We start from the raw sequence: 13,650 nt of genomic DNA, 5'->3' as shown, positions 1-13,650 counted from the left end.
TTATTGGAGAATGGCAGTGCCCTTTTTCTCAAGTAAGAAATCTGGCACTCACCCTGGTTCTTTATTCTACATTTGCCCCATATACAGCCAATTGACGTTCCATGCTCTAAATGTCCTGCGAGGGCATCATTTTGTCTCCATCCCTATTATTTCTGCTTTAGTTTGAGTCCTCATTTATTTTCCTCTAATCTGCTGTAATATTCTCTAATATGCTTGTCTTATGTCCAATCTCACACTTTCTCTTGTTTATACTTCATATTGTTGCAGAGTGGTGTTTTTAAAAATGCAAATCTGATCACATTATTCCTGAGCTCAAAATTCTTTGCCTCCTACATCTCCCAGATAAAATGCAGCCTCCTTCCTGTGCAAGCAGAGGGCTTCAGGGTTGTGTCTCTGCCCACCTGTCTAATATTTGTTTCTCTCCCCTCCCCTCCCTTACTGTGCTTCAGTACTGAAGTTCCCTCAATCCTGAGTTCTCTTGGGCTGTTATGCTTTTGCATGTTTTCTCCTTGCCTGGAATATTTCTCTTTTCCCTCTTCACTGCTTTGGTAGCTACTGCTTATCTTTCAAGACTTAGCTCAAGGAAACCTCTACTACAGCACCGATTTCCTGGCCCTGCTTCTCTTTCTAGGAACTAGATGCTCCTTTTCTGTACAACCCCAGAGGTATGTAAATGGTACTCATTTAGCACTTAAACACACTGCTCAATTCTGGAGGTTTATTTGGTGCTTGCCCCCTTCTAGAAGATGATTTCTTTGAGGACAAAGATTATACTTTTCATAGGTTTCCTAACGCAGCGCCTAACAGAATAACTGCTCAATAAACGTTTGTTAGTGATTCAATGTTAAGGACCATTTTTAGAGACATAAATTAGTCATAAAACCAAATCTGGAGAATTTAGGGCTGGGAAACTGTTTGGATAGAGACAGAAACACCTCAGACTTTATATCTAATTGGATTTGTTCAAGATTCTGGTGGAATTAATGGTTCTTAGAGTCTGACAGGGCAGGGATGGGGGTTGGTGATATATTGTAGAAATCACTTGAATGATGTTCATACTAGTTTGCCATTTTCATTTCCTTGAGGGTTTGAATGAAATCTGGAAATATGACTGCTGTTAAGCGCTCTTTGGTATATTAAGAACTCTGTTTAATAAGACAAGAACATCAGATTCCAAACTTCTCTGGGTGTGTGTGTGTGTGGTATGTTTAAATAAAAGGATGCTAGGCCCTGTTTATTTCATTGCTCTTTTGAGAAGTTTTTGGAAATTTAAAAACAAATGGTAGTTGTCACAAACCTGCCATCTCAGTGACATATAAATTTTATTTTTAACATGTTTAGGTTAACATCTATTGTTCTGCCAAAAATTTCATAGTATTTGTATGCTCTAAACTTGCATTATCCGTGTGGTAGCTACCGACCGCATATGGCTATTTAAATTTGAATTTAAAATTGTTAGAATTAAATTAAAAATTCAGTTCCTCAAATATGCTAGCCACATTTCAAGAGCTCAATAATTACATATTGGACAATACAGATATACGATATTTTCATCATTGTCTTAACAATAATTAAATCATATGATTAGCATATAATCTCAAATTCCTATTTTTAAAAAAATCCAAGAATGTCCCTTTGAAAAAAAAGTTTTATTGTATAATAAAATACAGATATGGAAAAGCACCCAAATCAAATATGTGGTTTAATTAATTATTATAATGCCAGTACACCCAGGTCAAGAAATGGAAATGTCAGTCACTCTTGAAACTCTTCCATGTGTCTATGTCAATAACAAGCCACCAGTAACCATTATCCCAACTTTTATAGTAACAACTTGCATTTTTCCTTTGATATTATAATTTATGGATCCAACTTGCTGTCTTAGACATGAAAGTACACAATTCAGTGGTTTTAGTATATTCTCAGAGTTGTACAGCCATCACCATAATCCAGGTATGGAACATTTTCATCACATCAAAAAGAAACCTGTACCTCTTAGCAGTCACTTCTCATCCCCGTTTTCCCAGTTACCCTAGCGCTGGCAACCATTAATCTACTTTCTGTCTCTGTGGATTTATTTATTCTGATTGTTATGTAAATCGAGTCATACAATATGTAGTCTTTTGTATCTGACTTCTTGCACTTACTATAATGTTTTTGAGGTTTATCTATGATGTATCATATTATTACTTCAATCCATTTTCCATTTATTTGGTTGTCTTTGATTTCTTCAATGTTCTGTAGTTTATAGTAGGTGAGACTTACACTATTTTTATTAGGTATATTCCTTAGTATTTTATTTTATATTTTGATGTGATTGTAAATGGAATTGTTTTCTTAATTTTATTATATTATTTTTGGATTAGCATTACCGGTGTATAGAAATAAATTGAATTTTGTATATTTTTCTTCTATACTGCAACCTTGTTGAACCTGGTTATTAGTTCAAATAGATTTCTTTTTAGTAAATTCCTTAGGATTATATACTATGTACAAAATCATATCATCTATGAATAGAGATAGTTATTCCTTTTCAGTCTAGATGCTGTTTTTGGTTATTTGGTTTTTTTCCTTGCCTAATTGCATTGGTTACAACGTGAAGTTAAATGCTGAGTAGAAATGGTAAGAAATGGGACATAATTTCATTGTTCCTAGTTTTAAGAGGGAAGCATTCAGTCTTTCACTGTTAAGTATGATGTTAGTTGTGAGTTTTTCGTAAGACGTCCTTTATTGGATTGAGGACGTTCCCTTCTATTCCTAGTTTGTAGAATGCTTTATAGGATAAGAAGATGTTGAATTTTGGCAAATGCTTTTTCTGTATCTTTTGATTTGATCATGTTTTTATTTTTAAAATTTTGTTAATATGGTATATATTTTGTTTGTTTTGTTTTTTGTATATTGAACCTACTTTACATTCCTAGGATAAATTCCACCTGATCCTGTTGATAATACTGTTTCTATATTGCTGGATTTAGTTTGCTAGTATTTTGTTGAGGATTTTTACATCTATATCTATAAAGAATGTTGTGGAGTTTTCTTATGATGTCTGTGTCTAGTTTTAGTATCAGATAATACTGGCCTTGTTGAATCAGTTGAGAAGTGTCTGTTCCTTTTTTTGGGGGGGGGGGTAAAAGGGAGGGAGAGTTTGTGAAAGATTGGTATTAATTCCTTTTTAAATGTTTGATTGAGTTTACCAGTGTAGTCCTCTCGGTCTGCACTTATTTTTGTTGGAAGTGTTTTAATTACTAATTCAATCTCGTTATAGGCCTGTTAAAGATTTCTATTTCTTCTTGAGTCAGTTTCAGTAGTTTGTGTTTTGGGGGAATTTGTCCTTTTCATTTACATTATCCACTTGTTGGCTGTGCAATTTTTCATGCTAATTCTTTGTAATACTTTTTATTTTTAAAATTTCCTTTTGTTACTGATTTCTAATTGCATTCCATTGTGGTCAGGGAACATTCTTTGTATTTTAACCACTTTAAATTATTGAGGGTTGTTTGTGGCCTACTGTATGGTTTATTTTAGAAAATGTTTAATGTACACTTCAGAATAATGTACATTGTATTGTTGAGTTGTATTGTTGAATATATTATGTATATATGTAGAGTGTGTATAGATGTCTAGTTGGCCTATGGTTTTGTTCAAATCTTTTGATTTTTCTTCCTGGTTTTCTGTCTAGCATTGAAAGGGGATATTGAAGTATCCTATTATCATTTTTGAATTGTATGTTTACTATTATTTTGATAATTTGTTTGTTTGTTTGTTTTAAAGTCTATTTTGTTTGATTCTTTTAGGATTGCTTTTGCATAATATATATTTTTCCATCCTTTTACTTTTAACCTATATGTATCATTGAATCTAAAATGTGTCTTCTGTAGGCAGTATATAAGGCTATGGTTGGATTTTAAAAAATAAATCTGATAAACTCTGTTTTTTGGTTGGAGTGTTTAATCTGTTCACATTTAAGATTATTGATAGGGTTGGATTTACATTTGCCGTTTTTGCTTTTGTTTTTCTATAGGTCTCATTCCTTTTTTGTTCTTTTCTTTACTGCCCTCTTTTGAATTGTGTGAATATTTTCCAAAGTGGTATTTTAATTTCTTTATTAATTTTTAAATTATATATTTTGAATTATTTTCTTAGTGTTTGCTCTAGGGTTTACAACATATATCTTAACTTACAAAAATCCACTTCTAATTTTTACTTACTTCAAGCAAAATAGACTTTTCTTCTAAATAGCATTTAACTCTCCCCCCCCTTTTATGTTACTATTATTATACATACATTATGTCTATATATAGTAGAAACCCAATAATATACTGTTATAATTTTTACATTTTATGATCTTATGTATTTTAAAGAAGCTGATGGAAGAAAGGAGAGCAAGTACATATTTATTGAATTAGTTATATTAACCTTTGCATTTTTCATTCTCTTCATATATTCCTGTGGATTTGAGTTACCATCTAGTGTTATTTCCTTACTCTTGTACAGCTTTGCTCTCATCTGCCTCCTCTGTTATTGTCAAACACAAAATTACTATGTTATTAGCCCCAAAATACAAGTGTATATTTTTTCCATATTGTTTTATTAAACTACTCTTTAATTCAATTAAGAGAAGAAAGGGGAAGAGATATGCAATTATTGTGTCGTATAATTATGTACATAGTTACCTTTATTGGCACTGTGTTTTTTGTGCGGATTCAAATTACTCTTTGGTGCCATTTGCTTTCAGCCTGAAGAACTCCCTTTAATATTTCTTATAAAGCAGATCTTCTGGACACAGATTCTCTCAGTTTTTGTTTCTCTGGGAATATCTTGATTTTACCTTCATTGTTGAAAGGTTTGTTGCATATAAGATGCTTAGTTCACAGTTTTGTTTTTTGTTTGTTTGTTTGTTTGTTTGTTTTTCCAGCACTTTTAATATTTAATCCTACTGCCTTGTGGTCTCCTTTACTTCTGATGAGAAGTCAGCTGTTAATCTTATTGGGGTTCCTTTGTATGTGATGAGTCATTTTTCTCTTACTACCTTCAAGATTTTCTCTTTTTCTTTGTCTTGCAACATTTTGACTATTATGTGTCTGATTGTGGATCTCTTTGTATTTATCTTCTTTGGAACTTGTTGAGACTCTTGGATGTTTAAGTTAATAATGTTTTGCATCAAATGTGGGAAGATTTCAGCCATCATTCCTTAAATCTTTTTCTGCCCCTTTCTCTTTTTCCCTGGTTCTGTTTATTTTTCTTCATTCTTTTTTCTCCCTATTCCTTAAATTGCATAATCTCTACTGGTCTATTTTTAATCTCTCTAATTCTTTCTTCTGTCGGTTTAAGTCTGTTGAGCTCCTCTAGTGAATTTTCCGTTTTAGTTATTATACTTTTCAATTCCAAATTTCTAGTTGGGTCTTTTATTTTTAAGTCATGTTTGTGTCTTCATTGATATTTTCTATTTGATGAAACATTGTTATCATACTTTAATTCTCTCTATATGATTTCCTTTAGTTCTGTGAACATATTGATGATAGCTGATTTGAAATATATATCTGTTAGGGCTAACAACTGGGACCCTTTGAAATTAGTTTGTATTGCCTGCCTTTTTCCTACAAATGGGTTACCTTTTCTTTTTTTCCCCCACATTTTACAATGTGTGTTGAAAACGACATTTTAGATTACATTGTGTACTGATAACCTTGGGGATGGGGGTTAATGTTGTTGTTCGTTTGGTCATCTATTTATTTTTTAGAGACTTCACTGATCTGACTGTGTGAAGTCTATTTCCCCACAGTGTACATCTTATGATGTCCCTGCTCAAATTTATTTCCTTCCTCTCTCTCTCTCTCTCTCTCTCTCTCTCTCTCTCTCTCTCTCTCTCTCTTTCTCTCTCTCAATTTTAGCCTCACTACCCAAGGGTCATCCCTTGGTCAGCATAATCTACTTATTGGTCAAAGGCTGTGCTTATGCCCTCCTAGCCAGTTAGATTTTTATTCTTTACTGTTAGAGGTGTGTGTGGCTTGGAGAAAGCTATCATAATTGATGGAGTTTAGGTATTACCCAGTGATACAGTTCATAAAGGAAAGGCAGAATAAATTCTTGATTTTTTCCCCTTTGATTTAATGATTTTTAAGATAATTAATTGATTATCATCTCTTAAAGGTGACCAGTTTCTTTAAAATTTTGTGAACTCTTAGAATTAAAAATATTTAATGGATTTAAATCCATTTCAATTATTACCATTAATGAACTTCAAATTATTCCATCTTTGGTCAGTAGGAGCCTCTCAAAATTGGCTCCTGAATAGCAGAATCGTTCACTTCTCTAAGAAGCACTGGGCTCCAAAGGATGTTCATTGATACTTGATTGGTCATTGTTTCTAGGCCTTTATTGTAAACAGAGCCCAGAAACATATGCATGTATTTACAGTAAAAAATACATCACAAATATATACTGGTATTTACAATTAAAACTCTAGATTACAGTACATTTAAATCTTCCTTCTGTATCTCCTTTTCTCTGTGCCAAGAAGTGATTATAGAATTAGAAGAAAATCATAATTATTCACTTATTTTTATCCCATATTACACGTGCAACAGTTCAGAATGGCAACACTAATGCTACTAAAAACATTATGATTACTGAAAACATTAAAGACATACTTTTGCATATTTTCTCACCATTTTTGTAGCATGTAGGACTGGTGATGTCTTCTGAGACATTGTTTCTTTAGCAACATTTTAGAGCACCTTCTCTGTCTCAGACTACCTGCTAGAAAGGAGATACAAAGAGGAATAAGACATGACCCTATTCTCCAAAAGCTAGGTAATTGGGTTATCTGGTATTATTCTGGCATAGGAAGGTGTGGCACTAGAATCTGGGGTTCTGTTCTTCTTTAAGGTCATGTTAATTGTTTCAATTACATGTTTCCTAAAATAAAACGCTTTCACTTTCTACTCTTATCAGGGAGCAGCTTCCATTGGGTGGAGTTCCTTAATACTTCCTAATATCATTTACCTAGTGTATAAGGTACTCCAGAGAAATAGACCTAGTAGAATGAATGTACACACACACACACACACACACACACACACACACACACGTTTTGGGGTGGAAAAAATGTACATATTCACATACACAGAGAGGGACAGTATTTGTTTTAAGGAAATAGCTCATGTGATTGTGGGAGCTGGCAAGTCTGAAATTTGTAGGGTAGGCCAGCAGACTGGAAACTCAGGCAGGGCTTCTGTGTTATAGTCTTGAGGCAGAATTACTTCTTCCTTATGAAAGTTCGGCCTTTGCTTTTAATGCTTTCAACTGATTAGATGAGGCTCACCATATTATGAGCATAATCTGCTTTATTTAAAGTCAACTGATTTTAAATGTTAATCACATCCACAAAGACCTTCACAGCAATGTGTAGACCAGTGTTAGACCAAACAGTTGGGCACCACAGTATAGCCAAGTGGACACATAAAATTAACCATCAGACTTAGGTTAACCATTTAAGTTATTGCCCAAACTGAGATTCTTTTGAGAATAAGGAGTACTAAAGAATAATAAAATTATATAATTTTGTTTTTTTACTGAAAAATTGTTATATTGGTAAACATATAAAATTGTCCAATTAAGAAGTTATTTACAAAGTAAATTTATTTCTAAAAAGAACTTGCAGACATGTATATCCATGTACATCAAATCAAAGTAATCAAAACTTTCCATATTGTCTTAAAAAGAACACAAATCGAATTCTCAGTAAAAAAAAGTCCATAAACATTCAATTTTTTTAGTCATCATTTGTGTGTAATACTGGGTCTGTATTTTTTTTTTTTTAAGAAATGTAGTTTTGAAATATGGTTATATGGTTTTTAATCATTTCATTAAATTATAGTCTTCAAAGTTTCATTGAATGCTTATTAGACTTGAAATTGTTGATTCTTTCCAATAGTTACTATTTGCTGTAAATCATAATATTAAAATTTGGGACTATAATGTCTCTATAGGTACTGAGGTACCTGGTAAATTTGAAGCAATTTCTACTGCATTGAAATTATTCTAAATTTTGATTTTTTAATAGTGTAGTATGAAAATATTCCAGCTCATATATTTTCACAAGTACTGTCTTTTTACTCTATTTAAAGTACCATTATTCAATGAACTTTTTACAAGTCAATAAGTTGTGTCTATTTAGACGTATATTAAGCATTTTACCAAATTTAGATGCTGCTAGAATGCAAGCATTTTGAAGTTCCTTTAATCCTGTACATAATATAAAAGCTTCAAAGCAAAAGGAGAAAACATGTACTGCCATGCTGAAATATTTTTTATTCAAAATTATCTTTGTCACAAAATATTTTAGTTCTGTTCCTTAACTATGTGTGGGTGTGTATGTTTAAATATATAAATTTTGATTGGCAGACTGTCACATTTTGGTGGATGCAATTGTGAAATATGTTTGCGTCTACACTGATTGGTAGTATATTGCAGTTTATATGGCGCAGTGGTGAATAATGTGTGAATCACAAGCATGTCCAAGTTTATTTCTCTTCCATACTTTTTTTTTAATTAATAAGAACATTATTTTTTACTCTACGATGCTGTGCTTGACTAAAATTTGTATTTGTGTTATCACTGTACAAACAAACATAGTCTATCCTCATTATTCACAGTTTCCAGTTTGCAAATTCTCCTACTTACAAAAATTTATTTGTAACCCCCAAGTCAGTACTCATGGTTTTCTGTAGTCATTCATGGACATTTGCAGTGACACAATATTTAGATTGCTCAACACACATTCCCGGCTGAGGTAAAATAAGGCAATTCTCTGCCTCTCCTTTCAGCTCTGATACTGTAAACAAGGGTCCTGTTCGTGGTGCCACATTTTTTGCATTTTTGTGCTTCTTGTTGGTGATTCCCCTGTTTCAAACGGTACCCGGGCACAGTGCTGGAGTGCAAGAAAGCTGTGATGTGATGGATTTTACAGACAAAATACATGTCTTATATAAGTTTCATTCAGGCATGAGTTAGTGATATTGGCCGTGAGTTCAATGTTAGTGACTCAACAATTTATATGAAATAAAGTGTCTTTAAGCAGAAATGCAAATAAAAGAAAGTTATGTTTGATCAGTTGATGAAAATGTTATGGCCAGAGGCTCACAGGAACCTAACTCTGTATTTCCTTTAAAAACAGTGTTTTGGTTTTCACTAACTCAGTGTCCATGATGGCTTTAGAGAGCTTAGTGACTGTCAATCATGAAAACTGACTGTAATTTTATCTTTGTTGTTGAACTTTGTAACTGAGCTTCTATAGCAGTTACAGCAATGTCAGGTGTTTCATGTTCTACAGAATGACCTCCCCAGAGCTTTGCTTTGATTCCATGAATTGGATGAAAACAATCAAACCATTATTGGAATTAACTGATTATTCTAGTTGATGTATCTCCTGACACTGAGGAAGCTGGCATCATTTAAGTGTGAATTTCTGCTGCTAATAGAGCCAACAAAGTGACAGCTGTCACTTAATTTTGACTACTATGTAAACATGGTAATTTGTAATCAGAGTTGAGAAAGATAAATTTAAAGAACGGTCGTTTGATCTTGTAAAACTTCTTCATTCGCTTTTCTTAAATTGGTGTATTCAAGCTAATCATAAACGGGGCAGCAGCGTTGAATATTTCTTCCATCTTCGCCGAAGATTGAAGGAGTTAGCTGTCCCTAGCTATTCCCGGGTGCACTTCCTTTTTCTGTGAGCTGCTTGGGTGCCGTCTTTGAGGATGAAGTGTCAGTTACAGCCCATCCAGAGATGGGTTATTGCTCAGGGCCTTTCAGGTTTAACCACATGTTAAAATGTCAGCTGGGTTTGCTACACATGCATCTCACACTGCTCAACAAGATCATGGCAGAGCGTGGAAGTAAAGTCCCAGCTTATTATAATGCTGTTGTAATAAAAAAAACACCAGAAAATGGAAAAACCAGAACAAATAATAAATTGGGTGGGACACTGGGACAATGGGCGTAAATTAGGACTGTCTCAGGCAAACTGACACACGGACCCTTTAGCAGGCACGTGTTTTTTTCAAAAAGCTCCTAATCCCAAACTCTTAATTACTGTTTTTCCATCAAAACGGCTGTGCTCTCAATATGATTCACTTGTTTATGACTATTTAGTAATTTTTACAGCATTATGCACATGGAAAAGAATGTGAAGCATTCTTCTTAGTTTTATTCATTGTGACATTTTTTTCTAGAACATTTTCTATTTATCTTAAAACTTTTATTAAGTTTTGCTTGTCTTCATTTTTAAACTAAAGACATTAGTTTATGGAATTATCCTCCCTTAAATTAGTTCTTTCGTTGTCTTAATAAAAATATTATACAGTAATTAAAAATGAAATTTGGGAATGAAAGGAAAGGAATTTTTACATGTATTTGATAAAACTGGATTATCTGAATATAATTATAATAATACTTTATATTCTATTACAGGATTAATTGAAAGGATTTACCATATATCTTATGACTCTTTACTGCAGCTTTGAGAAATAGGTAAGTAACAAGCATTTTTTGAATAGCTATTTCTGAAACATTACATAATTTGATCTCATAGGTTCCTGCCAAAGTAGGTAATGGGACATATCATACTTCAATGAGTTACCTTTTTTTCCTGAATAAAACATTAGTACAAACGTCACATTTCCATGAATCTTCATGTAACATTTCCCTACTAACCAATAAACGTATTTTCCAGGGAGCTGTAGGTTTATTTTCTATAATGATTATAATGAGGATATTGTAAATAAGATATACAGGCTTGGCACGTTATTAAACTTAAAGCACTGATAATAATAATAATAATAATAATAGTAATTAAAAGCAACGTCGTACCCTGGATTGGATCTTAAAACTAAAAAAGGACATTAGTGTAAAAACAGGTGAAACCTAAATGAAGTCTGTAGCTTACTTATTAGTAATGTACCAGCGTTACTTTCTTAGTTTTGACAAAATCATGGCTATATAAGATTAATATCTTTAGGTGAAACTGAGTGAACGGTATATAGGGACTCTGTGGTAACTTTGCAACTTTTCTGTAAATCTACAGTAATTCCAAAACAAAAAATTATTTATAGCAGGAAAAATCAGGATTTATTGATTTGAAAATTACAGTTTAGAAGTAGCTTTTCTGTGTAGTAGTTTGAAAAATCAAAATTATTAATTACCTAGATTAGTAAATTACCTAGATTAGTAAAAATCTAGATTTCATGAAATAGAGATGTAGGGAAATATGTGACTATAAATTTTGCTTTTCAGTTCATGGGAGTTGTGGGAGTTCATTTTTTAGATGTTAGCATGGTGTCCATAAACATCTGGTTATACTCGGCTACAGCTGTGCCCTCATTCCTTTAAGGTACTTGTGTGTTCTTCGGTAGTTTAGTACAGCATTTTCTATTAACACAAGCCAGGCCTTTTAAGTGGTTCCCAGAACATTGCTTTTTTTTCTTTTTATTTTCTTTAATGTGTTGTTAGAGGCAAAAAGGCCAGTGATATGACTCAGTGGTTTGGAGTTGAGACCTTCTTGGTGCAGTTTTGTTCAGTCACACTTACTTGAGCTTCTAGGTCAAGTACTAGACACAGTTGCCCTATTGTTAAATAATATGAATAAAGATGAGCATAAGTCTTATATAGACATTTCTGTAATTGATCTAAAATAATTGATTGCTGTCAGATGATAGAAATTCTCAGTTTCCAAAATGAACTCCAGCAGTATAACTCTTTTAAATTTCTATAAATATTAAAAGACTATAAGAAGGGAACTCTGTAGTTTGCTGAAACTATTACATAACTTTTCTTTCATTAATAAAAGTAAAATAGCCATGCAGGTCTTATAAATGGTTTTCTTCTTCTGTTGCCAACTTTAATGATTTTAGTTAAACTTAAATTTAATAAAGGGAAATAGAAATATATTATACTTAAAGGATATAGACATTTAAAACAAGAGGCCCAGGTCTGAATGACTCTTGCAGAATAATTGTTATTTTTTAGAGTTCTGTTTTGCTTGATATTTACTCAGAATTGGTGTTATCCATCTCATGTTAATAGAATTTGCATCCTTCTTAGTTGTGTAACATAACTGTGCCAACCTTGGTAGAAAAGTTTAGAAAAATGGAGGGGAGATTTTTTGAAGACAAGTTTAAATTCTGTTGATTATATAATAGTTCACACATTAAAAAACAAACTGAAAAAAACCTTTTTATTATTCTTTTGTGCTAGAAGAGCATTAAAAGTGTTGTTTTCATGCTTTACCATTCAGCTGACTGACTATCATTCTGTGGTCACCTAAAGTATAAATGAGAATAGCTAATGTTCAAGTATATAGAGCACTTTCTTTGTACCAGGCACTTTATTTACAATGATCTCATTTAATCTTCAGAAACACCTATGAGACAGTTTGGAATCCTTTCATAAATGAGGCTGGGAGAGTAGCAGTTGTCTCCAGGGTAACCCTGAGGAAATGGGGCGGAAAGAACAAGTGCCCATGGTGTGCAGTACCTACGGTTTATTAAGTTACCAGCTTCCAGAGAATCCTGAACCTTTGGACACTTCAGATTACTTCAGCTCTTCTGGAGAAAAGGATGTCTGATCACACTGGGTGACCTAGAGCAGATTCCCCTGGGGTAACTAGTCTGGAGTAGAATCTGCTGTTCTATGTTCCAGCCTTGATCTGGCTCGTTCTGCAGTTCCCTGACATGTCGGTTGTTCTTTGTCACCTGATTAATTGCTGAACACTCGCTCATTGTGTGCTTCATTGATCATAGGCCAAGAACTTTTGGCAGCTCCGGAGAACATGATCTCAGCGTGCCTCCTGGTTAGTGTTGGGCAACTAGAAGTTGTTAGTTGGGGTGAGAACTTGGATCCAGAAGCTAAGACATATGCCAGAGGCCAGGCATGGAATAATTGAACAGCTGACACGTAAAATGTAGTTATCCAGTCTCAGTCAATAGGCAAGAGTTAAAAACAGAATAGGCACGTGATTATGAAAGGTGGTTTTTGAAGAAGATTATGATGGCTGGCTATGTACTTTGTAGTTTGCAGATATAAAATAATTTCAACTGCTTTGTGAGGAAGAGTAACTTACCAACTTATTCATTATAGTGTTCATTACACTGAGCAGAGATCACTCTGTAACTTTCCCATTGGTTCTAGCTATGTCTTTCTATAGCTTCAAATCTCCAGCCCCTCTTACATTTGAAAGCATAAAATACACATCAAATTTCAAAATCTCCTTTGCCGTCTCTTCTTCATGGTATTCAAAAGTTGGCATTTTTCAGGGCCCAGCCCTTGTCTGCCTTCTACAGTTATCCTCTATGTGATCTCTTGTGATCCCTTGCTTTCAATGCTATATGTCTTCTTAAATTTGTTTATTTACATTGATCTCTCCCATGTATTCAAGGCTCAGATCTATGTCTGCCTAGTCAACATCTCTATTTGAAAGTTTAATAAACATTTTAGACTTAACATGTCTGGAATAGAGCTTTTGAACTCTTCTCCCAAAACCTGCCCCTGCCTCCTTTTTTTTCATCTCAGCAAATGGTCCACCCAGTTGCTCGGGCCCAAAACTAGAGATCATCTTTGACTTTTTCTTCCTAACTCACATCCAGCCCATCA

General features: G+C 33.5%; 1 protein-coding gene across 9 annotated transcripts in view; it reads left to right on the top strand.

The window, feature by feature from the left end:
- Positions 1 to 13,650, top strand: part of ZNF438 (zinc finger protein 438) — a 202,071-nt gene that overhangs the window by 56,312 nt on the left and 132,109 nt on the right. For all 9 annotated transcript variants that reach the window (XM_088789521.1, XM_088789514.1, XM_088789511.1 and 6 more), the window contains one exon: positions 10,474 to 10,533. The gene's annotated coding sequence lies outside the window, so the exon portion shown is untranslated. The remainder of the gene's footprint in view (positions 1 to 10,473; positions 10,534 to 13,650) is intronic.

This window comes from Rhinolophus sinicus, chromosome 1 (genome assembly GCF_057876585.1).
Source record: "Rhinolophus sinicus isolate RSI-liver-muscle chromosome 1, RSI-T2T, whole genome shotgun sequence".
In the NCBI taxonomy this organism is placed as follows: Eukaryota; Metazoa; Chordata; class Mammalia; order Chiroptera; family Rhinolophidae; genus Rhinolophus; species Rhinolophus sinicus.
This window is presented reverse-complemented; position numbering and strand designations above follow the sequence as displayed.